The sequence below is a fragment of the Amphiura filiformis genome, chromosome 5, assembly GCF_039555335.1.
Source record: "Amphiura filiformis chromosome 5, Afil_fr2py, whole genome shotgun sequence".
NCBI classification, from domain to species: Eukaryota; Metazoa; Echinodermata; class Ophiuroidea; order Amphilepidida; family Amphiuridae; genus Amphiura; species Amphiura filiformis.
Window position 1 is genome coordinate 57,813,628 of NC_092632.1, and position 27,009 is coordinate 57,840,636.

The following is a 27,009-nucleotide window of genomic DNA, read 5'->3' on the forward strand; positions in this document are numbered from 1 at the left end:
CTACTTGTGTGTATATTTTGTTGTCCGAAAGAATTATTATGCTAATTTTATGGTGTACATATTTGATATCATAATACAAGCCTTCTTGTGTTGTGTGTATTAAAATTGGGACCCTACTTCTAGTACTTATGGTGGTATACATTATGAGGCATTTTCTGGAAACTAGAAAATGGGATGAGCATGTTTCAAACAGATTAATAAAGTAGGGCAAAGTACACTGACCAATATGAACTTACACAACTGTATTTAAATATGTGTTCTGTTTGAAGCAAATCGGACATGTATAAGGTTTTCATAATATATCAATTTATATTTTCTTTGTATCATATTGTTTTTGTCAATAATCAATGTAGTTAATGAGGTAATATGACTGAAAAGGCTCACTAATATGTAATTTTTGCCAATATTTTGCTAAAAATCAATGCATAAATGTTCAGGGAACTTTTATTTTGCATAATTTTGCCTTGAAACTTGGTCAAAGTGTTTCCAACATGTTCTAATGTCTTATATAGTGCCCTCTAATTTGCATAATTAATGAGCTACTTTGCATAAATGCTAATTATGCAAATAAGGGTGGCTAATTAATTCTGCATAAATTATCTGGAAGTCATCAGGAACACTGAGACCAAGTTTGAAGCCAATATTCTGTTAAATAAAAATGTCATGAACATTTAAATGCATTTTTTAAAGCAAAATATTGGTAAAAATTACATATTAAGTCATATTAGCTCATTAACTATATTGATATTGATAAAAACAATACAATACAAAGAAATTTAAAATGTTTGTATTATGAAAATTGTATGTCCGATTACTATGATTAGCTTCAAATGAAAGTCATCTTGATGAGTGTTCTTTGCCCTACTCAATTAATCTGTTTAAAGCACTTCCAAAATGCCTCAAATACCACCTAAAATGAACGGAGTCACTTGGAAGAATGCAATCATTGTATTGGTATGATGACTTCATAATTATCCATGTGAAAAGGTCAGAATATGACAAATACAGGGATGCAAATTAAGACTTATCATAAAACCACATTGATCAAGTCTATGGTGTAAAATTTAAATTTTCATTAACAAAATATTTATGATTTGAATATTTCAAATTACCATGGATACAGTGGCTCAAGTTTAAACTTTCAGAAATATCAAAATTATCTTTTGAAGATGAAATGTTGGGGATTCACCCTTTCGAGAGATTCACAGGACAGCCAATCTATTGAAACTTGGTTTCAGTTTTAGTCATAATGATAAACAATCAATAGTTGAAAGGAGTCTGGATTCCCACAATTTCTACAGTTTACTGACTCCAAAGAATCAGACCTTGTTTGTTTATGACTGGAAATAAATTGAACTTTAACTGACCTGTGTGACTTCAGCAAGTTTGGTATGTTTTTGTGTGTTGCCAATATTCATCCAATGCCAAGTATGTTAATGCTTGATTGACTTGCTGCACAGGTTGTTTACATTTTTGTAACTTTTTGGTGGCAACAAAATAAAACCCATGCACCCATGAACGTTCCCATAACAAAAATCCCATCTGCCCACTCTTTCCGCAGCCTTTGGTGCAAATTTTAAGATGGGCATATGATATAGGGGCATAGGCCTAGATATTTCTGGTGCTAGTCAAAGAATGCAATTCCTTTGACATAATAAATGATACATTTAATAATCATGTTTACATTTGATTCAGCTGCCACTCGGATGTTTCACATCACCACATTTTGGCAGGCAACAGTAACGGTACCAGTATGACTACCCCCGCCAATGCTCCCCATTTTACACCAGGGTGGAGTGGACAAGTAAAGTCTCTTGCCAAAGGACCCAACATGTTGACCCTGATTGGGTTCAAACCCACAACCTTGCAGTCATGAGTTGAAGGCCCTAACCGTTTAGACCTATAAGCTACAGTTCTCGATATTAGAATGTAGGCCTAGCTGTAGGAAGTTAATATAAGCGTGATTGAATGATAATCAATATAAAGCCTAATTGTTACAGGATCTTATATAATTATAAAGGAATTGGCACCATCAGAAATGTTCCTTATCATTGATCCCTTGTTTTGAAATCAAATAGTAACATTTTCTGATAAATTATTGCACACAGTCTATTTGTTTGTTTATCTGTGTGTAAGTACTGTATAAGTAGAAAATCACTAAACATGAAAATGGGAATTCACCTGCATTTAAAAAACCCAGCATTTCACTCAAAAGGTCTACCAACTGGTTGTCTAATATGTTTACTCATGGTTTACTTTATTAAATATGGGGGCTACACCTCAAACTGACATCAATGTCAAAAGTTCATGAGCTGTTAGGCCTGAGTTACACACCAACAAAACAAAATTATGGGTCCAAACATAGACCCCTCTACAGTCTATGGCCCATGGCCCAAACCAAACTTTTGTTTCCCAGGAATCTTTCAACAGTTTAATACTGTGGAATTGTTTGGTATAAAGTGATCAGTCACCACACCCACAAAATAACACATTCTTCACTCTACGTGATTGTTGTCCAGTGGTTTTGCTGACTCATTTCTAGATGTAAAAAATTGCTTCAATCTGTGGTGAAAATGAATAACACTGATGGGTGGTGCATTTCTTTCCAATGTGATAAATTCTTGCCAGAGGTCAGGAAAAGTACAATCCAAGTTTTATACACAGATGTTCTATTCAAAAACCATCACAATGTCAATGGAGCACCTTGGCTGAATGCATAGATGTGAAGGAGATGCTGAATGCTTATATGGCAGGATTTTTGCAGATTTGCCAAGAGGATGGTTAGTGGTACTCCCTGCCATTTCCCACTGAATCTGCCTCAAGGTAAATCATGATAAGGCGGAAAAAACTCACCACTTTACCATGTTTACCTACCCAGATTTTGCATTTTTGGGAGAATTTTTTTTCTTTTCGGTTTTGAAAATCATGTAAAATCAACCATTTTTTGGCCCTATTGTAATTGAAAGATTTTGACTGAAATTTTTTGAAAAATGTCAACATTTTTCAAAATATGTTTGCAAACAAATCATCAGATTTTAGTCAGATTTTTCCAAGTTACAGATAATTTTAGCCTGGGGGGCTCCCGGTCGACCGACTCTACTTGAAAAGTCTGTCCGCCTGCAAACATTTTTTTTTCATCATAAATGGTGATTATTGCATGTACAAAAACTTGTATCAAGGTCTGGCATCGGAGTATCATTTAATTTGTTTACTGTGGTGATATCTCAGTGAGGGTAATATTTACACATCTATAATAGTTATTGTTTTCAATGCAGTAAACAGGTTAAATATAGCTACATGTAGTTCAGGACGGCCTTGCATGAACTAGTTAGCCCAAATTGATGTCATACTTATGCAAATAGGCCTAAAATGTTTGACCAGTAGTTGGTTTGTGTTGCCAAAGGTTTGCAATTTGCATGCAGTCTGGGAAAGCCAATTCATCATCACAATTCATGTGGCAGTGTATGACCTCACCATGTTTTGCATGCATGATGGAATTACAGATATCTCACTGTGTGAATGTTTATCACCAGTCTGTTCAGCCAACAACCTTTCTGGATAATAAAGGTCAAGGGTTACTCGTTTGGATGCTGCTCAAAAATCTGTGCAAATTTGGAGTGTTTCCAGGAAGTTGTGAAATAGCAATGCTGGTTTAGTAAATTCAGATCACAGTGCTGACGACTGTATACTATTTATATTGTGTAAATATTTGCCAGCAAATTTTGCATAAAATGTAGACAGTCATACAAATCTGTTTATTTTTGCTTGGTATATTTTTGCTTTTGCATTTTCAATGAGCCAGCAGTACAGCATAAAATAAATCTAGGCCTTGACTGAAGTCTGTCTGTCTGGCTGTTCCCCCACCCCCAGAAACTTGACAAAATGAAAATATGTCATATAAGAAGGCCTTATTAAATCATTGCGCACAAATCAATTTAAATTTGAGCATCTAGGTAGGCAGGTATTCAGAGTTTAGGCCAAATAAAAAATAAAACATGTTTCACATCCCCTTCCGCTTCCTTTTTTGAGGTTTCTTCATTTTTATTTAAATATTTTTTGAAATTCAGTTATAACTTTTCTATAGCCCTGCTATTAAATATACAAGAAACACTTTTATAAGGTTTTGTGATAGTTAGAGGGCCTATCTCTCAGAACAACAAATAAAAAGAGGCCTCCTCCTTTTTCCAGGCATTATTGTATGTGCTAAAACAGCTCTAATTATGGGTATTTACACTGATTTTGCGATAAAAAATAAAAAGCCTCCTCTTCCTCCTTTTTTTCAAAAACCCGGACGTGAAACATGTTTTTTATTTTACTTGGCCTTATATAAAAGTAGTGTCAGAATTTATAACAGTCAATAAGAATGAGAGAGTGGCTGTCTTTGGTTTTAATATATCGCAAAGTGGCAAGCATGTTATATTTTAGCAATGGGTGACAATTTATGCAATCTCACTAAATTACCAACATTCCGTACATGTACTGTAGTGTAAGTATCCATGATGCACTAGGCCTATATGCAGACATAAAAATTCACTATCCTTATTAAAGGGATTTGATTAATTAACATATCTAATTAAAATTTCAACTGTGGCACAGTAATTTTTGTTATTATTATTATTATTAACATATGACCCATATCTTATAAAATCAGGATATCAGTAAAGTTGTTTTTGCCAACTTTCCAGAGAAAATCAAATAGTGACTTTGTACTCCTTTGAAATTTATATATTTTGTGACTTATTGAAAGAAACCAGACATGCTTGCCTTAATTTCCTGAATATAAAAAATATGCTAGATCCAGCCAGCAAATGTATTTTTAGAGATAAACAACCTTTGGAGACTATTTTGTCAATTCAAATCAGATCACCTGTGTCCTGCATTCATGAATAATGCGCTGTGTTTTATAACTGGGATTTCTTTTTTTGAAAAGTCGGACAAGGACAAGTTGTCTGGAGCAATTGTTGCATTTTGTCATAAGTGGGCGCATGTTTGCATGCAGGCAGCGATTTTCAGACAAGAAATGCATGCCTCAAGGGTGATTCGCTTGGATGAGTTGCCGCGAGGCATCGGGCCATGACTCATCTTAGAACTGTATCTGTATCCAACCAACACAGGAGATTGGGCTAGCTATAATAAAGTTACATAGGTCCGGCCTAAACCCCATTGTGATCAACTAACTTCCTCTGATTGCTGTACACAAAGCCTTAGTTGCTTGGCTTGGGTGTCTCTAAGCATGCACTTAACCGTGCTTACCGCACCCTTGTTTATTGATAAAAATCAAGCGAGAAATCTGTCATGTTGTTGAGTCATGTCATGATCAGAAGTTTTGTAACTCTGGTTCTATCTCCTCCCTTGTTATGCAGCTGTATGTTACTTGGCATTATTGGCTATAGGGTTCACCACTTGAATAGATCTATGCGCTTCAAGGCAAACGGAACACAGACTTTTTTCATTGAGTCATTTGGCTGCCTTAGCTTGGCTGAAGCATCGGCATTGATTTGTCTTGCCTACAAAATACAAAGTAAAATGCCCCTGCTTGCCTGCCTGCCTGATACAGTTCCTTGCTTTTTACTTGCATTTTATCAATACACTACAGTGTAGAGACCTATCAATTATCAATACAACGCTACTTTAAAAACGGAGCCAGGTTCAAAGACAGCTGTCCCTTCGGCAACATTTCCAACTTGAAATCTTCCCGTCAGCGGGGAATTATTCCCAACCCTGCAGTGATGTGTTTGGCATTTGAAGCGCAATGCACTTGTCAAGATTTAGAAAAAAAAGCGAGGCATGCATTTTTCCTCAGGATGACTTAAAGTAGTGTATACCCGACTACTATAGATGAGCTTTATGCATGCAGCTAGTTATTCATAAGAAGTGTATATCGGGACTGCTAGTGCTAGCCTAGAAATAGCATAAAAGGTTATGCCCATCAGCAGTTTGTAGCTGGAATGCAAGGGTTTTCACAAGCAGTTTATTTGTGCAAGTTGAAATGTGCACAGCAAAAGGCTTCCTCTTGTTTATTAACCATTTGTTTAATGTAGGTCACTCTGGTCAAGTATAGAGTCGAGCCATCAAGAGATCACAAAACGTGCCATGAACGAATGAGATAGGCCCCCCTACAGGTTTTTGTTAACAAGGTTTCTGGTGCGTAGACACGCCTGTGTGCAGGGTGCTGAGGGTGGTATAGTAGCATCCCCTCCCAAAGCCCACAAATATCCACTTTTTGCTATTTTCCTATAAAAAGGTCCAAATGTAGGAGAAAAATTTACCACAAGGTTCTTCTTTAGCTGAAAGTGGTTCAAAAAGGGCAATTTTAGGGGGAGGGTTGGTCCACTTTTTTACAAAAAATCTGCACTAGTGCATTTTTCATTTGAAAAAGGTCCACTTTTTGGAAGTCCTGCACCCCCCCCCCCTCCCCCGGCTTTCTTGTACATAGACCATGAACCCTACATTTTGTGTGCATATGTTATCTTGTTAAAGTATTATATGCAATTCAATTATTATTTTGGAGGATATGTGTTTGTGGAAACAATGTGAATTATGCCCTCCTGAATCTTGAAGTATCTTTGTGAATAAAACAAAGAGTCATCCGGATTTTATCATGAAAAGGTTAGGATAGAACTGCAGTATCAATTCCATAAATTTGTTGATGCATATGATGAAAGAGAAGAGAAATTCTGAAGGGGATTGGGGGGTAAGTATGGGTAACGGATAACCATGGGGGGAGGGGCATCAAAGCTTGCTCCCACCCTACCAAATGAGATGATGTTTGTACATATTTTGACCCCCATTTGGTTCCCCTTGTCTTGCCCCCTCAATTGCGAAAGTCTAGTTAATTTGCTGTATTTGTATAAATAAATGAAAATATATATTTTTAATTTTAGATTGAATCAGATTGGGTCACATGCTATAACTGCTAACAGCTGTTACCATTTTAAGTAATGTTGTATTTTTGCATGCTCGTACCTATTTGAATATCATCACTTAATTTTTATTTTTCTCCAACTCCTGAATGCCTATACAACTGTATTCCAAAATGAACCTCTAAATCTTCAATTTTCCTTAATTGTTGCTTTATTGCTTAGTGTAAAAATGTAGTCCCTAGTCAGTGGACAGGACAACAAAATAGTTAATTTCCTATTGATTAGTGTAACATTTTGTGAAAAATATGGCAAACTTTTGACATAATGACATACACCGGGTGGGGATGTTGTCAATACCAAAAATGAAAAGGCCTTGCAGTTTGGCTCATACTTCCTTTGGCTTACTTTGAAATTGCATTATTTATATTTTAGAAGATAGATTTGTACTTTGTGAAGTTCCAAAAATAACTTGAATTGGTTAAAGCAGCGCAACCAAATTAGAGACAGCAGCAGCAGCATCCAGCTGAATTCATTGAGTGAATTGAATTGGCAATCTACTTCCTATCATCATGCAACTTTCATGAATTACCGGTTGTTTTCTTGAGTGCTGATTTTCTGCTTAAATTTGCACCTATAAAAGTCTTAGTGCTGTTTAGTAAACAGCTGGCATTCTCCATCGCCAGCAAGATGTAGCTAGCTAATATTAGACGGTTTCCACGTACTTGAAGCAGTGTCAAGTCTAACACTATGGTGCATGATAATTACTTTCATTTCAGTCATTAAGTTTTGTTTCCGTTTTCCAAGTAAGCGTTGAGGTTTGTTTCACGTCAGGGTCGTCAGCATCTCTTTATATGTCAAGTTTTGTCACTTTTTATCATCTTGACTGTCTATAAACTTAATTATTAATTCCTTGCTTCTGGATATTTTTGGTTTTATAAATATCACCCACATAACTTTCACAAAAAGGGGTTGCATGTTTCTGCTCAAGACAAATTTGAGTAACCCCACCCACCTCCAGGAACAAATCTAGCAATGGAATAATGCAATTCAGGATTTCAGGGCCATAGCCAGCCCTCCCAGTTAGGGGGTTCGGTTTGGCTTATTATGGTAATTAGTTGAAAATTATTCAGCAAAGTATGTAGGGCCTAAGTAATGGTGTTTGAAGGACTATGGTAATGGCCACGTACCAGCAAACAAACGGGCCATGCAAGAAAATCGCAGGGGTGCCTGAGGGAGATGTGTCCCCATCAGAATTTGAAGAATTTAAAAATGAACTCCCATTGAAGGCATTTTGTGCACCATTTTTACATTATTGTCTGGAATAAATTGGTTCAATATATTATAAGAAAGAGGCAAATGTAGCATGGTTAAAACAAGAAATTAGAGTTGCAGATCAGTTGTGTTATTTCATCACAAATAATATCAATTTCTTATTTTCCTATATCTCTCTTTCTTCATCTCTTCATCTCTTTCCAAGCTTTCTTGGTCGTTGTTTTTGCACACCTAATAAATTTTAGAAATCTTCCAATCTAGATTAGACACAGAGCCAAATTGCTCTGCTATTTATTGCATTTTAAGTCATTATATTTTCCAAACAGGGCATCATGGGATTTTTAAATAGTCCTGCTATTTTTTCAAAATTTTAGGGGGTTCAATCGAACCCCCTGGCTACGGGCCTGCAATTGGGCGGCCAAATTATGATTTGAGTCGAACCCCCTGTCTGGGAAGCCTGGCTAGATATTGAAATCAGGAATTTTTTAATGTCGATATATATTGGCAAGAACACATGTAGAACGTGATTAGATAGGTACTTGAATATTTAGACTGAGCCCACCAAGGATGTTGCAGCAAAGGGGTTCATTTCCTAGCACGCATACACTTCATTTTCAAGATAATTGTGGCTTGAGACATGTTGTTGCCATAACCCACTTGTCTAGAATTATGCAGTGTCAAGCAAGGTATCTGATTTGGCTGATTTACAAATTGAAGGGGAAAAAAGGCGTTAATTTGAATTAGTATGTTTTCTTCATGGTATTAGACTTGCTAAATACTAGCTATGAAATCATAGTTAAATGAAGTTCACATTTTGTTGTTGTGAAAAGAGCTACACTCAAGATGTTTGAAACTACTTGCAATTGTATCCGCAACAAAAGCCTACATAGTTTTAATTTGAAGTTGTAGTCAATGTCCTGAGCTTTCGATCCATACACGAATCTTCATCAAAGACAAAAGGTTTGTTGTCTTGTCACTTTGCCTTTAGCAATGATTAGTAAACTTTTGTCAATGAAATGTTTTGCCAATAATTATTGTCTTGATGTAGTATGCAACATATTTGTTATTGTTGTTGTTCAGACCCACTCTCAGCCATAGGAAATGTCCAGGCAATATGGAAGTGATACATATTTTGCAGGAAGCTCCAAGTAATTGATTGAATATCTAATACTATACTACTGATATAAGCCGGGATATAAGCCTACACATGGTAATTGAGGGTTTGTAACTATTGCACTCTGCATATTTTAAGCAGTACAAAATGTTTCTACAAACCACACCTTACTATCGGCAACTTGTGACGTATGTAATATTAGCCATACAAGTGGCAAATGTGAAATAAACCCAGAAAAACTGTTATAAATGTGTTTTGGTTTTAGTCAAAAAGTTTTAATAACTTATATGAAAAAATGCTACAACATTTTTAAAATGTCAAAATATATTAAAATATTTTTTGGCAAACATTTTTCCAAAATATTTTATCAATATTTTAAAAATAGCTTTGTTAGAATGTTTTGCAGCAAGTTTTTAAAAATGTTAGAAAAATTATATATAACTTGACATTTAAACCTTTTCTGTTAAATGTGTTTGTTGGGAATCTGTTAAAGGCAAAATTTGAATTTAACATAAGATACAGGTAGCAAATCCACAATAGGTCAACTTGCTGCTATTTTTCTAATAAAAAGGTCAAAAAATTAGAGAATATTGACAAAAGGTCCATTTATTTGTTGATACAGCAAATTTACGCAATCACACTTTTCATTTGAAAAAGGTCCACTTTTTGTAATTCTCTCACCCCTCAAAATAAATCCTGTATAGGGACCTGGTGTCCCTTTAATGTCCTCAGTAATTTCAGTAAATAACATGTCACAGAGAATATGAAAAGTAACAAGTGTAAAATGTTACAGGTATCCTGTGTAACTCAAAACATATACAAAGGAAAAGTAAAGGGTACATTATAACGTAGAGTAATAAATGAAGCAGCAAGACACCAGGAATAGTGCATATCACATGTAGACCTGCAGTTGGCTTTCCTTTAGGCGAGCTTATTAATTGTGTGCCAGGGCAGTCACCATGTGACTGAGAGATCTGGCGAGCACGATATCCTCCAGGCTAATTTCGGCAACAGAAAATTCCCTCGGGACATAAGTTGCCAAGGGGTCATTTCCTGCCTCCCAATTTCATGCTCGCAGCACTACGGTCTATGCCCGCAGCCAGAAAGCAGCCGCGACAACGTGTACTAGAGCAACAAAACATGTACATGTACATGAGCACGCTAGTGAGTATGCAGGCATGGCAGCAGGCGATGCATGCTTGTCTACATGTATGCTGCTCTTGACACTTTAAAGCTGCATTGCAAATTGTCTGCAGGTTTGCAATAAGACCCTCAACATTTTATTTATTTTATAGAAGAATAAAATTTTGAATCTTTAATTTATTTCCACTCTGAAAATCACACTTATTGCCTGCATGGCCATCTTATTACTTCTGAAAATATTGTGAATTATGTCGCTTATTGAATTTGTGTGACCCTATCTGGGGTTGTGTGACCCTATCTAGGGGTTGCAACCCATTGGTTGGAAACTCCTGCTCTAGAATCATAAATGACATCATTGAATATGTCAACTAATATCCTTCACTTCTGTGTCAATTTCTATATAGCTGAAATCAGTGGCGTAGCTGCAGGGGGGGGCAACCCCCCTGGCAAAAATTGTCTATTTGGGCCCCTGCCCCCTAGTGCAAGGAAAAAAGAGGAAAAAGGAGGGAGAAAGATGAAAAAGGAGGGAGACAGAGGGAGAGGAGGGGCAGCCTGGCAAAAATAGTCTATTTGGCCCCCCCAAGTGCAGGGAAATTTGGTGGATTTGGGCCCCCGCCCCTGCGCTTGCCCCTCCTGGAAAAAATCCCAGCTACGCCGCTGGCTGAAATGGTTGACATTTTCAGAAGTTGATTAACAATTTCAAACACAGAATATCCTGATCTGTTTTATGTTCACATCCTAAAACCACTGTCCAGGCCCGTACGCAGGATTTTTTTTTGGGGGGTGCTGATTTTGAAAAAGTGGACTTTTTTCCAAAGGGGGGGGGGCGATTTTGTAAAAAGTGGACTTTTCCCCAAAAATTTGGACCTTTTTTGACCAAAAAACGTAAAAAATCCTACATCTCAAGTCAAGTCTGTGACCCTATCTGGGGTTGTGTGACCCTATCTAGGGGTTGTGACCCACTGGTTGGAAACCCCTGCTCTAAAATCATAAATGACATCATTTAATATGTCAACTGATATCCTTCACTTTTGTGTCAATTTCTATATAGCTAAAATGGTTGACATTTTCTGAAGTTGATTAACAATTTCAAACACAGAATATCCTGACCTGTTTTATGTTCACATCCTAAAAACCACTGTCTGAATCATCATGTGCTCGTGTGGTCAGGTTGCCCATTTGAATGGTTCTGTGGTGAAGTATCCAACCTTTTATCCAAATAGAATGAACGATAGATATTTGATTTTAGCAATATCAATAGGTATCATCAAAATTCAATAGTGACTTGACTTATTCAATGTCTAATCAAAGTATTCTACTGGTCCCTCCATGCTGGCTTCAGGGTGTTAAAGCAATTCCACCTGCCCCTCCGCCATAAGTTCTTATTTAGGTCTTACATGGTGGCTCAATGCAGTGGCCTTCCTTAAAGGGATGTTAACATGCTAGTGGGTTTAGACGTGCTACAACATAATACTTTGAGTGTGAATGAACTGAAGTGGCCAGGAGATGTGGGGCATTGTCCTTTAACTATTAACAGGACTGTACTGCTGACATATTGTGTAGCTGCTGCATGACTTCTGTCGCATGTACATGTATAGTGCCAATTTCCTGAGTTGAGCTGGAAGGGGATATTTTGCTGGGTGGGTTGTGTGAGCTGTAAAATAGTTGTTGTGGGGGTCTCCCCGTCAGTCTGAAAGGCTGTCAATCTGAACCCCCGTCAGTCCGAAAACCTGTTAGGGTTAGGGTCCCTAACGGATCCATGAGTGGCTTCAAGTGGGCCTTCATTTTCACACATTTCCTAACTTTTTCTAACTAAAATTTTACACAAAAATAGTGTCAAAATCGTCCACAAAATGTTTTCATTTAAACATCTATTCATAGGCTTAGGAACCGGGGGGCTTGGGGGCTCAGCCCTCTCAATAATTTTGGTGCGGGGGCTTGAATACCCTTCAGCGGTCAGCCCCCAATAATTCCAGGTGAAGTGAAAAAATGTCATCATACACCAGGAAAAATGGGTCATTCATTTTCTTAGCTACCCACCCCCCATATTGAAAACCTTCCTAAGCCACTGATATTTATTCACCAATCTTTCATCTTTGCACAAGAATAAATGGTAATAATCCCATATAATTGATGTGATTATGTAACTGATGCATGCTTGAACCACAATTTGTACTTTGTTCTCAAAATTACAAATAATTACAATTATCGTAGCAGGGTGACGGCATGTACTCGTTACTTTCATACTGTTGACATTTACAGGAAATAAATGATAATAATATTGACAATTTGACCAAAGATCATTGATTACATGTAAGTGGGTAGCAGGAAGGATCTTTAGGGAATTTCCCCAACAAATCCCTTTCAAATTCAACCATGCATGGAGTTGAACTACATTGTATTCTATATTCCTAGCTTGAACTACATGTAACAGGTTGCTTTTTGCTGGAATAGTAAACACTGTGTGTTTTCAGTTTACTTTGTGTTTTTATGCGCATGTTTCTAGGTCCAATACATTTCGAGAGTTGATTATGGTTGGTCGGTCAGTTGGGTGTTGGTTTTTTGTTTGTAGGTAAAATCTAGACATAAATTGCATTTTATTTGCAATTTTTTCCCTTGCTTCTATGATATATTTTTTCATATAAATCTACTTTTTGCCCATGGCAGCTGATTTGACATGCACACAGTAATTTCTGTCAAACTTGATCCATTTTTGGCCCCAAAACTGCTGATTTTATGTACATGATATATTTTTTTAAAGATATCAAATCTCAAAATGGTCTTGGTCAGTCAGGCACAACATAACAGTCAAACTATCCAACAATAAAAACTGCCTAGTAATATGTTATGTTACCCATCAGTTAATACAGTTTATAATTATAAGTTTTCTTTCTGATTTTTATGGTTTTTGGAAGCATGTCTTTTTCAAAGCCATTATTACATGGATATTTACCTTATTTATAAATACAAAAAGTTCTCCTTTATCAGCGAGATTTGTTTGAATTGAACTTTTATCTTCATGATCTTCAAATCCGGGCTTTCAAATCTTTTCTACAATACCATGACATGAATATAGGACTTCATGAACTGACTCAGTGTTTAGGGTCACAGCATATCAAGTACAAAGTCATGACAGAATTTGAAAGTAATATTAGGATGCACGCAAAGTATGATGTCCTGAAAATAGACTTAGTGCCCTGGGTGCCCTGACAATGACTGATGAATAAGTGACCCAAAATAACTGGTAAAAGAGCGATAAGCTCAGGCTATCTGTTCTAGTTTATACAAGATTTGAAAGAAATTTGGTCTTGTCTGTCATGTGCTGTTCAGCTTCCTAAATTCATCTTGCTCATGATTTTTTGGAACACATCTGACAAATTGGGAGGGTTGTTACCTCCCTGTTTGAAGTTTGTATTCTTCTTTAATATTATTGCCTAATTTTTAAAGCGCTTCAAAAGTTGCATTGTTCAATTATCTCAAATCACAGGATTATTGCAGAGATCAAAATCTGCTTGTTTTCGTCTAACATAGCAAAGTTGAGTGAAAGAAGGCCCTATTTTGAATAGCTGCCATATTGACATTTGACAGTTTCTATGTTCTATGTTGCACACATTTAAAGAACTGACAAATGGCAGCTATTATAGATAGTGCCATCTTGCATTAACCCTTTAATATAATGCTGCTAGTAGTGACGTGTGTAGTAGTTCAAGGTTTCTTTTTTTAGGGCAAAAAAAAAAGATTTGTCTCAAAGCTCGCGCGCGCTTTGAAAAAAAAGAAATGCGGACATTTTTTTTATTTCAAAATTTTTCATTTGCGAAAATTAGGTTTTTTTCTCAAAATACCATAAAAATAATAAAAATACCAAGTCGAGAATAATAAAAATTAAAAAAAAATCGCATTTCGCATTTGTTTTCAAACCACTCGTGAGCTTTGAGACAAACTTTTTTTTTTTTGGCCTAATGTATGAAACAAACTCTTTTTTATTAAAAAAAAAAATTTAATACCACTAAAAATGAACAAAATTATGAGACTAACTCAAATTTATTTACACTTCAGAATTCATGGTTCACGTCCAACGAGATTTATATCAGGATTCACCTGATCAACTTCCTCTTTAGTATCCAAGAATTATTACGCCACCATGTTGTTCTGCTAAAATGCTAATTGAGTTCAAGTCTATTCTACCTGTCAATAACATGCCATACATATTGCGTGGTGACAGTTCCTACCTGTTTGATTGCAATCTCTAGCATGAAAAGTACATTTTTTTCTTTTCATGTAGGCAGAGCGGTGGTTATTTTTGGGTTGCGTTAGTCAGTCAAGGGTTTCAGTTGGAGCCTGTCTTTTCCTGGTGTTTTCAACATGCTCATTGGTTGTATCCAGCTGAATGTGGTGATTACTATCTCATGACTGCATAACGATGAGCCCAAAAGATATCACTCCAAGTGGCACAGTTCAGAACCTCCATTCATCATTCAGAGATCAAAAATTGAACTCCAAGTTGTGGAGTATGAGTTTTGGTACCCAACACATCCAAAGGTCAATTGATGAATGTATAAGCATATTGGGGTTAAAGAACTTTGTCATGACAGATGAGAATGTTTATGATGCTCAAATGGTGATGTGATCAAGTTAAGTGAGTTGTTTGTCAACAGGAAAATCGGTTTTCAGATCGGACAAAAGAAGTGTTTTTAAAATGGTCAATTATTTTGTTTGTTTGTGTGGGGTGTGTTTGTTATCAAAATGGAAATAGTCTTTATTCCAAGCCTGGGAATAGATGATGAGATTTGGAAAATGTGTGATGCAAACCGATTTGCTCTATTAGTTCACTTTACCATGTTTACCATGTATGTTGTTTATTATGTATGTGTGGGTGTGGAGCCAGGTGTGTGTGAGTGGGTTGAAAACAGATGTGGGCAATTAGCTAGCCAGTATGGACAGACAGATATAATTTTCCAGTGAAAAGGCCCCTTTTTTACTTGCAGTCTCTTCATAGACAGAAATAAACAAGTCTATAGACTTCTGTACTAATAACATCAAATATTTTCAAGTTCATAGATCATGAAGCAACTTAAGCTAAAATAAGAATAAAATTATGTAGGGGCCTACTTTAATAAAAAAAAAATCATGCGCCATTTGATATATTATGTTGAAAATCATGTCATTGTATGTATTTGAAGTTATTAATATTAGTTAACAGCATTATGTAGGGCGTATTGCAAATGTGTAATTTATATCCAGGCTTTTATGCTAATAATTGAAATCATACAGTGCAATGTGCAATTATTTCAATCCCTGACCACACCTTATGATATTAGACAATTTGTTATTTTAGAACTATGTGATATTGATCATCATTACTAAAAGTGTAATTTTCATGATTACATTGCCAGTGGCATCACTATTGGAGGGACAGGGGGATAAAACTACACGGCAGATTAAAATTGACCAGTCTCCTGCCCCTACATGTAGAACTTTCACATCATTTTAAAGGAGAGCTAGTTTAAGGTTATGCAATATTGTATTATAAATTAGAAATGAGGTGATTTATTTTTGCTTGTAAATTTTTAGGACTAAATTGCCCCCCCCCCCAGAAATCCCAACGACGCCACTGTACAATGGGCATCCTGTAGACTAGCAACATACAAAAGTTAAACACTGAATACTCTCCTGTGTTTCTCCTATGACTAACAAACTTGACACTGATCAAGTACTGAATAACATTGCTTGAGGATATTTATGAATTTCCATGGAAACAAAGAATTAAAAAGCAATTATTGGTCAAAATATTTGTTATGGTTTGTCACCTCTTAGTTGCCAAACTCCTCCCTTCAAAGCAATTTTGACCCAATTTTTTTCTAGTGTGAGAATACCATAACTTAAAGTTATTGCTAAATTTGTGATCACATTTGACCTTTCCCAATGCTACCTTTCATATTTCAAAAGAAGCTCAACTCAAAGTCATGGGCCTGTTTGGGACCTGCTTCATAACGAGAAAGAAGGAGGCGCTTTTAAAAAAGGGTGTAGAAAAATGAGGGTTCTGCGACCAAGCAAGGAAAAGCTTCATTTGAAGTGTGGATTAATCAATTCTGTAACAGCTTGTAGTGTTGCTGTCAGCTAATGGTATAAATGAGAAGGAGGCCGGTATAATCTAATCGTTGGAGCCTTGGTCTTCCTGGACTGTCATCATTCAAAGATAGGACAGATTACAAGCATGCTCTATGGTAATGTGTCTATGTTTCTTCCACCTAGTTGCAGCCTACAGGGTGTGTGAAAAGGCTTGATATGAGTCATGATGTGACACAAAAGGATGGCTATTAATGTTTGTGTAAATGTTGTTCCTGTTTCCTTGTGGGCTAGTTAAATTTTGGTCTTTTACTCTAGTTATTTTTGAATCATGTTAGAAAAAGTCTGTGTATTTAAAAAGAAAAAACAAACAAAAAAAGAAAGAAAGAATAAATAAGTAAATTGAAGTGAAATTTGTTTTCCATATAAGGCATATAGTGATATGAAAAAATAGGCGAGGTATGCTTGTTCTCTGTTGACAAGGGGCAATCTTCAGTGAACAGCTCTTTTCAGAGCCACCAAACCTTTTACATTGCTGATAGGCGAGGTCTGCTTGTTCTCTGTTGACAAGGGGCAGTCTTCATTGAACGGCTCTGTTCAGAGCCACCAAACCTCTTACATTAGCAGATATTGTGAAATTGGTGATCGATGTTCAGAAATTGGGTACTGTATGGTATTTTGACAGCATTTATATAGAACAGTTTGGTTGGAAAAAAATGGTGGGGCATTTATTTGAAGTGGACTTTAATTAGAGACTGTTAGGTTGTAATGGTGGGTGATATCCCACGTAGACCATCAGTTAATTTTCAATCAACTTACATGGGTTCTGGAAATGCTTATGTATAGGGGCAATAGGTCTATAAAAAGAAGTGGAAAGCCTTTGTCTTGTAGTTTCGATAAGACTGAGAAATTAGTAATCTGGGTGATGTGTAATGTCTTGCCTGGTTCCTGCCTGGTTTTCCTGTCCATGGCCTACTGGCATGGTTAGGCCTACAGCACAAGTTAGGAATGACCAATTATGATCAATTATGACTAATCATAGATCTCATAGATTGGCTGACTTTTCAGTAGCACCCAGGCTTACTCTTAATCAACATGTCCAAATATAATTAGCTAATTGTGAATTTAATTGCGCCTCAATCTCTTTATATTTATTGCACCTTGGTGTAGGCCTGCTCTCTTGTTTCAAGGATATTTTGAAGAAAAAAAAGATGTTTGGTACTTTGGTAAATTTAATGCAAAAAGGACTAGGCCTTCATGGCTGTATTACAATAACCTGAATGTCCATATTGTACTAGTAGTTGTAACAGGCAGTTTGAAAATCACTAATAATCAAACGCTGGTAGCATATAAATAATTGCTACCACTGACATGGCTAGCAACCAGTGTTCGAATTTAGCAATTTTTTGAGGTTGTCCGCCGGACAACCTCAAAACATTTTTTGGTTGTCCGAAAATATTTTTGGTTGTCCGAAATTTTAATGAACTTTTAAAGCTTAAAGTTGCACTCCAAGTTTTAAAACATACACTGCCGCCAAATTCACATATCACACACTTTCCCCAAACTCACCTTGTTGCTAATAAAATATCAAATATATCCAAGAAAATACAGGTTGTATGTTCATCAATTATTTATTATCAATAAATCCATGTTTGTGCCAAATTTTATGCTTAAAATCCATCAGAATTCATGATTTTTTTTTAATAAGTTAATATTTTAATATGTACGCAAAAATCTCCTTTGAAATATACCTCATTAATTATTCATGAGCTCATAGGGAAATCCCCCGGAAGAGACAATGGGTGTTTTGAAACCGATCTGATCTGAATATTTTTTATTTAGAGGTTAATAACTGCGCATCGGTTATTTGGAGGGCATTGTGAAAAATCTAAACATTTTGCCTTTGGAACCGAGGAATATCCCGAGGGGCGCAGCCCCGAGGGATATTCCGAGGTCCAAAGCAAAATGTTTAGATTTTTCACAATGTCCGACATATACCGTATGCAAAGTTATTAACCTCATTCATAACCGTCACTTTGATCTTTTAACTTTACAAAATAACACAAAATTTTCCTCAAAAGTTTGTAAAATGAACAATTTTACATCTTCCCTTTCCCAAAATCGATCAGGCTAAAACAAAACGACCAATAACAAAAGTGCGTATCAGAATCTGTGCAAATATGGTAGCGCGCAATCCAAATACGGCAGCCAGCGCGCGCGCAGTTCGTTGGACGCATAATACGGCGCACGCAGAAGTCAATTGTGTGCGACATTGGAACAATTACGCATTTTGCGGTCAATTGTGAGATATTAATGACCTCGATTTGCGTTCGCGTTTTCACAAATAATAAAATATGATTGGATCGCACGCATCGCGTTTATTAATGAGGTTATGAATCACAAATAATTGCCTTGTGTCTTGAAACTTAGCAACGGTCAGAGGTCAGATTTTTTGCCAGGGTTTTTGCTGACAGCCAGTTTTTCTTTAGACATGATTTTACTATTGCAAGAGCTTGACAGATTTGGGAACCATGCACATCACCAGCTAGCCCTCGACCGACCGTGTGTCAAAATGCCCAAACCAGCTGTTTACATTAACCGATACATGCACATGGCCTAGATTATAAAATACTTGCTACAAATTTATGGGAGTTTTTTACTACATTGGTCATGATTTCTTCTGAAAATTTCAAGATAATAATGCAATGCATTTTATATTAAGCTTACTCAGTAACAGTGGTGCACATTTTTATGGTTGTAATCGAACGCAAGAGACTGAACTTCCCCCGATGCATAAACTTTTTTTTCGGTATCGAGGGGTAGATACAGACTTTAAGGTACATATTTCGAGGTGCATAACAGACACAAAATTTGTGTCATAACAAACACCAAATTGGTGTCGATGACCTGACATGCATGCATTCTTTTGTGATGGTCTTTCAATTTGTGCCGAGTGTCCTTGGGATACTTGACTATGCTTCAGTGGTCATGAAAGGATTCAATAGATAACCTCTGCCCCACTAATCCCCAGCCATTGTCTGAAATTGCACCTCGGAAGATATATTATAACAACTCAGTCCCTCAAATGATAGTCATATAACGACCAAAAGATAAATGACTGACTATCATTGAGGACTGAGTTCCGCAGTCTAATCGAGGGGCTCAATAAGTAAACAGATAATGGCTGCGGTTGAGTTTCGCAGCTGGGTTGTGGAAACACATTTAAATTCATGTTTATTTTATTCAAAAATAGTTTCACATTTTAAATATTACCATCGGCTAAAAGGTACACACGTACAAAGGTGAGTTTTGGCTACAAATTTATGGTTGTCCGGCGGACAACCGAATCAGTATTTTTTGGTTGTCCGGCGACTTTTTTAGTTGTCCCGGGCGAACGGACAACCAAAATTTCGAACGCTGCTAGCAACATAGTGAAAAAGGAGTCTGATACATCTATGTACACAGGGGCGTAACCAGACCTGACCTTCCGGGGGGGGCAAGATTGAAAAATTTCCCAATTTCTGATCAAAAGTTGTAGCATAGCGAGAGGCTTGGCGCGAAGCGTTAAACGGGCGGGGTCCAGGGGCCCGTCTTCGCCTGTGGGGGTCCGGGGGCAAAGCCCCGGCGGGGGTCAAGGGGGCACAGCCCACGGAAGCTCCTGGTTTTTGGCATATTAGAAGCTAAAAATCATGTTTCAGAGTACAAATTTCACAATGAAAGTAGTATAGATCTTCTTCCTCTTTCTTTCCTTTTCTCTTCCCCTTCCCTCTTCTCTTCTCCTTCCTTTTTCTTCCCTCTTTTCTTTTCTTCTTTCTTCTTCCCTCTTTCTTCCCTCTTTTTTCTCTTCTTTCCCCTTTCTCTTCCCTCTTTTTCTCTCCTTCTCCCCTTTTCCCCCTTCCCAATTTTTAGCTCTTCTTCCCAGTTTTTTGTGACCGGGGGGCAGCTTTCCCCGCCCCCCCCCCACTGGTTACGCCCCTGTATGTACATGCAGAATCTATATTGAATGTTATTTGTATTGCAACAAATTTGTTTACTTATTTTCACTTTTATTAATCCATAAAGTCATCAAGCAAGTTCTCTCTGTCACTGCACCAATTATAAAATGTACAGATCTGTAGCCAAACCTCAGCTACTTCGGTTCTGGAGTGCAGACCCAGTGCAAAGCGTGCTTCTTGTAGATTCTGTAAAAAACAAATTTTTCATGCATTTACATGTAGGCCTATGTGAGATGTTTATGCTCAAATATTGAAAACAAATTGTCACAAATTGGCCTATTTTTTGTATGTTGATATTTTATGCCAACCTCCATAAATTGTGCATCATATCATTTGGCCCTTGGCTATTCAGTCGTGAAGAAAAGATGCCACAAAAATTGTCCCGCATCCTGTCACGCATTGAGATGATACTCCAGGTATTACACCAACAAAAACATTAGATAATATACTGTGTATCCTCAATCTCCATAGCAACCGATGTAAATATTAGGGCAATTTAAAGCCCAAGGAATCTTACCAGCATTCCCGTTAATGGGTTAGCCACTTCCAGTTTCCTGTGAGTGACACAAACTTACAGTTACACATCCGCCCAAGCAGGATTGCAAAGTGGATCAGTATCCATTGGTATCTATTCTGTTGGTATTTGATAGCTAACTCTTCCATGGCACTTCACTGCACCAGGTTGTGACTGAAAGCAAGTGGCCCTCTATAAAATAAATAAATATATAAAAAACTACTGTATTGGCAATATTCAGTTAAAGGTCCGTACCCCGATCAACAGCCACATCCCCCATTTTTATTCATTAAGTTAAAGATTTTGGTATCAGGAGAAAGCTTATTTTTCTCATTACCCCAGTGAAATTTAATGTCCAAGATATGTTTCGTTTAAATGGACAAAAACGTAGTGATTTGTGGTTACCACACCCGACCGGAAGTGTATCATGTATGTACTACCCAATGGGGCATTGCTATACACGTTTCTGCTTCTCATATCAAAACCGCTATAACAATGCAACTCAAAATTTGGAAACATATTGTTTTAATGGTAAGCCTCAATCTAACATAGAAAACAGAATATGAAAAATTGGACCAAACCTCTGTATATTTAATTGTCAATAAAATTTGTTAAGTGTGGCACAAGAGTACTTAGCGTGTAAAAAATTTGATCAGTATGTGCATCCGAAAATTGATAGAATTAAGATAAAATGGTAACCTGTCAATCTTCATATTTTATATATTTAGTATATTATATATTTTGTATCAATGTCTTTGTCTTGTCATGGCAATGTTTCTTCTAAGAGTCAGTATATAGGCCTGGGCATATTAATAGTAATAGTTCGATACTGTGTTTTCTGTTCTCACTGCGATTATCTGCTCTCTGCTACGAGTTGGTATATGACATTTTCCACCCGAATAATAATCTTGAATCGGGGGCGTTTTTCTTCCTCTCCACTTTTTGTTGCAGCAGCACTAGACAAAAAAAAAAGAAGTTGGCCAGACATCAGTCTAATGATCAACTGGCCATTAAAAGAGGCCATTCATAAAATTGTATAGAATCAAGTTGTTAATTTTAATAATTTAACATCAATGTGTGCATCAAAAAAGTATTAAAAGGCACCTCTTGACCCAATCATGTTCAACCTTTGAGGATTTCCTGAGTTAAAAATAGCGACAAGCTTCCTTCAATCATGATAAAGTTGTCCATACCAAGTTTCAGTTACTTTGTGACTAACATGAAAATGTGTTGAAAATTTGATAAAAATAGACGTAGGAAAGAGAATGCAAAGCCCTAACATATTGACCATTTCCATGTTTACAGACAATTTCCATCAGGGTTCTATAATTAGGTTTAATGGGTTGTAGTAAAAAGGGGCCACATCACTGTGGGGCCACATGGTGTAAAATGGAACAATTATAATAAAGTAGATTTAAAAATAGAAAATAAAACATTTGGAATTATGTTCGAATAGCTTTCAACATGTCATAAGTGTGCCTCCTTGAACCTTGGGGTGAAATAAGAATAGAGGAAATAACAAATATAAAAGAAGCTTGAGGGTTTCAAGGGGGTGTATGTTGTAGGCCGAAGTGAATGACAAATATTTTGATTAATTTTGCTGCAAATGTTACCAGAAAAATTGAAATTGAAGCAATGTCTGAATATTATAATTATGAAAAAATAAAATAGCAGCAGCAGCAGTGACTTAATTTATTTAAGCCTATATTTTGTATGAGGTATGTTCCCCCGGAATTTTGAGGTGGTGGGTCTTTGGAAGCTGACGGCGCATCGGTAAAAGGGGGTCTTTCGGAGCTGCGAATAAGTAAAAATGGGGACTTTTGGAGCTGAGAATAGTCAAAATCAAGGGTCTTTCTTAGCTTTCTGGTTGAAAATTGCCTGAAAAAAACAGAAATATGAGAATGAGCAATTTTGGGATCTTTTAGAGCTGAAATTATCAAAATCAAGGGTCTTTCGGAGCTCTATTTTGGTCAAATATAGGGGGTCTTTCGGAGCTGCGAAATCCAAAAAGGGGGGTCTTTCCGAGGAAGCATACCCGTATGGTCATTTGTGTTAAGTGCCTCCCCCGGGGTCAAGACAGACTTTCACAACTGTCCAAGCTAGGAAGCGTGACTGGTTTTAACTTTGGGCTAAACTTGATATACATTAAAAGCTGTATGTGCCACGTACACATATATGACTGAAAACACCAGATTGATGTAAAGGAAATGACCTATTTCACTGCCATCTTTACTTTGGTACTTAACAGATCTAAAAATATATTTCAGTTAATACCAACAATCCATGCACTGAAAATAGACAATTTAACTGTGGACACCACTCTAAATATATGTGCTCATGTATTAATAGAGAATCAAAATGAGTGTGTAAAGACTCATGTGAAAAACAGGTGTTGAAAGTTTGAGATAAAAATAAAATAATGATGATGATGGATCAACATGGTAAAATGTACAGGAAATGTTCTTTCACCATGCATGATATTTTTACATGAAATTCTGACTTGAACATCTTGCAAGACAAGATAATATCTCCTTTGAAGTAATTCAGATGAAATTAAAAGTGTGCCAATGTGAAGAATTGTGTGTAGAAGAAATAACATTGACAAAATTAAGATGTGCAGTTTGCATGGCAAGTTGCAGCAAGTTTATTTTGAACAAGTCAGCAGGTTTAACTGTCCTGTTGTTGTTGCAAGCTCATTCGGATGCTACTTTAAATAGCAGTCCTTATTATAGCTATAAACAAAATAAAAGGTATTATTACAATTGTGGTGACATTTTGGAAGGTTAAATGATCATGTGACAAGCTAAAATGGTTTCCTTGAACTTAACTTTTGAAATGCGGATGTAGGCTTAGCATATTAAAACAGAAAATTTTGACAGTTTTTGAAATTCATAATCTGTGATTGGTTTGTTTTGTTTTTCCATTCAAACATGCTTCCAAGACAAAATGCCATGTTCATGCCACTGTGGCATGTGGGATTTGTTGTAGCAGAATGTAGAAGGTAAATTACAATTGCTGTAAATTACTAGCATTCCAAGTACTTCATCCATGGCATTGTCTTTTTTTAAGACATTTCTTGTTTGCATTATAAAGCAAGTAATTTTGTTGCATGTGCATGTTGGATGAAACCCAAACATTATGATATAGGCCTACCAAGAGACCTTTTCTACCAGACTAAAACTTGTTTACTACTCCCGCTGAGAATTAATTCCACAAAATTGGAGGATCACATGCACAAAGAATAGCATCTGGTAACTACAGATGGAGATGCAGTAAAAAGTTCACTCCAAGTTCAAGTGTGTATTTATAGCTTGAAAATTTCCAGGAATAAAGCTGTGTCCAAACAGACCAACTGCTGAGTAAAATACTTCCCAAATGGTTTGCACTGATAACATGGGAATAGTTTTGATGGCTGCTGGTGTCAATTTGATTAGATTTTTTGCTTGGCCAGTTGGTGCCTAAGCTTTTGCATTGTGTTCAGGTTTCTGAGAAACACCCTTCAGCTTGGTAATCAATAGTCATCATTGTTTAAATTTGATTATTTGAGCCAAGGTAAAGCGTACTATTGTTGAATGTTTGCATTGCCAATGCTGAATGACTAAACATTTTGTATCATTAATGCAAAATGATCCAAATATCAAGGGCTTTCACTAAGAAATTAATTAACAAACATGCAATCGTATTAAAGTGTCAATTACTCATTTATTAGTCACTGGTTATTTCCATTTCGTTTGTCTATTGCAGTCATTACTGCAGACAGTGATTCTGTATTCACTAATTTACAACATGAGTTTTTAAAAATCGCAAAGTTTTGGGACTCTTTCCCAGTCAGCCTAAACTAGTGATCATGCATAAATCTTGAAACTTCTGTAGAAAGAAACTACTGTCAAATCTGAAATTTTGTGACATAACTTTTGACAAATTGCCAGTAAGTGTCAACTTGGCAAGTTTGAATGTTAATATTTTCCAAGTATTGGTTGTCTGCCAAATTTTGTGACTGCTCATAACTTTCTACAATTTTTTCCTTTTAAACTTGCCGCAATAGGTATTGGATTTCAGGGAATCTAATGTTAGTGAAAATTTGACCATATAATATCATTTTGTGATGGAAAGAATGCCTGTTAAGAATTTAGTTTGGCCATTGAATAACTAGCTGATTTTAAAGTACAAATCCATATTCTGGCATAGGCTTTTTGCATGACTTGGAACAAACAAACAAACATAAGTCTACCCTCTTCCTGCAGGCAGGGCCCATTAGTTTTGTGTGCCAGTAGCTTGACATTTACAGTTACCATGGCTACCAGAAGGAGTGATGTCAAATCTCAGACCATAGGGTTTGTATTACTATTTCGAACTTTTTGGGGGACATGTTGAAGGAGCCGGGCCTCCTTCTAAACATACTTACTAAAGGCATTACAATTACATACAAGATGCTGTGCAATAATCAGCCCTACTTTGACCATGGCAATTAATGCCTTGAAAAACATGAACTATAGAAAACAAAAAAATGCTATGCCCAAGTGTTCGCTTTGCACCCATGGGCAGGGCGATTACTTAGTAATAGTATTGGGTTTTAGCTGCTCTTGGTATTCACTTTTGCACGGTTCCGCCATTATGTACTATGTGTATATAAGGAGAGCCTCGAACTGATGATCACATGAAAGGAATAATTACATAACATTACACACAATGTAAGATGACTGGTTCGCTTTTCATTCATGTGTGCTGCCAGTTCGAGGTTCTATAAATGGCAGAACCGCGTGCAAGTAGTGAATAGCTGTCAAAAGCCATGTGTGATTTGCTCTGCAGCGATGCCCTCCTTGAATTTCTACTTTTTGCATGATTGTACCAGTGGTGTACTAAGGCAAAAAAAAAGAAAGTCTGTCTCAGACACCTGCGCACATTGCTACATGAACTCCAGTTAACGCTTAGCGCTACACGTTGGTTGCCCGTAAAATTCTTTTTTTTTCCATTATGTTCTTTTTTGTTGTTGATATTTTCAGTGTCGTATTAGTGAAAACTAACATTTGAATAGGAATATATTAGCAAATCGCACATTATTGCTTTAAAAAGGCCCTAAATGTGCTGAGGTTGCTGGATTCTGGCAAGTCAAAAAGGGTAATTTTGGCATACAATTTGGGGAGGGAGGGGTCTTTCAAGTATACTGCAGAAATTGACATAGAGGAAAATGTAATAATGAAAATATTCAAAAGCTTTTTTTCTACATGTTATCATCGATGGACTGGGTTTACAAAAAACTTTGAGTAAAAAAGTTTTGACATTGGCTTGACATGCTGAGCTGAGAGGTGGATGTGGAACACTCTTATCTTGCAAGGGCAGATCATTATTTCACAGCTTCAAATGCTATGTACATGGATGTCTCATTTCATTTGAGACTGGCAGATTTAACCATCTTTCAACGTGCTATTTCTAACCTTTTAGTACTGACATGTTTGCCAACTTTAGTCACTAAAAGTGTTAAGAATTGTGTTGATTATTTCCTGTTTGGTGCCTAGTGAGTGACTAGTTTGACATCCTACCTGTAGCTTACCGTCCTTTGTGTCAGCAGACCTTCAGACAATTCTGACTTTCTTTGCAGCTGACTCATTGTCACTTGTAACATATTTTAATGTCTATATCTGTGATGAAGTCACAGACCCTATGGCATACAGGAAGACATTTAGCACTTGCCAACGTACATTGTTCATAATTGCTCATCTTTGTTGGTGACAGTTTTACATGAATTTTGTATTTATGGAGCCGGAGGAAATGAAATAATTTCATAAAGCAACATGTTATTAATTATTTACTACTTAGTTTAGTTTCACTGCAACATAGTATTTTTTGTTTTTCAACCATTCAATAAACTAAATGAAAGTTAATTCTTGTTTCATTCTTTTATATTTTATTTAGAATATTTGTTAACAATTTATTATTTTGCACATACTCTTGGTGTTTGGAGTGTTTTGTGATTCTATCATCTTTTTATGGTATGTTTCATCAGATAGCCACAAAAAAAGCGTATTCCCAAAATTTCAGTTG

The 27,009-nt window shown here is 36.5% G+C and overlaps 1 protein-coding gene across 1 annotated transcript in view; it reads left to right on the plus strand.

Annotated features, from left to right (window-relative positions):
* The window catches only part of LOC140153431 (uncharacterized), a 134,299-nt gene that overhangs the window by 70,847 nt on the left and 36,443 nt on the right, over positions 1–27,009 (plus strand). The window lies entirely within an intron of this gene.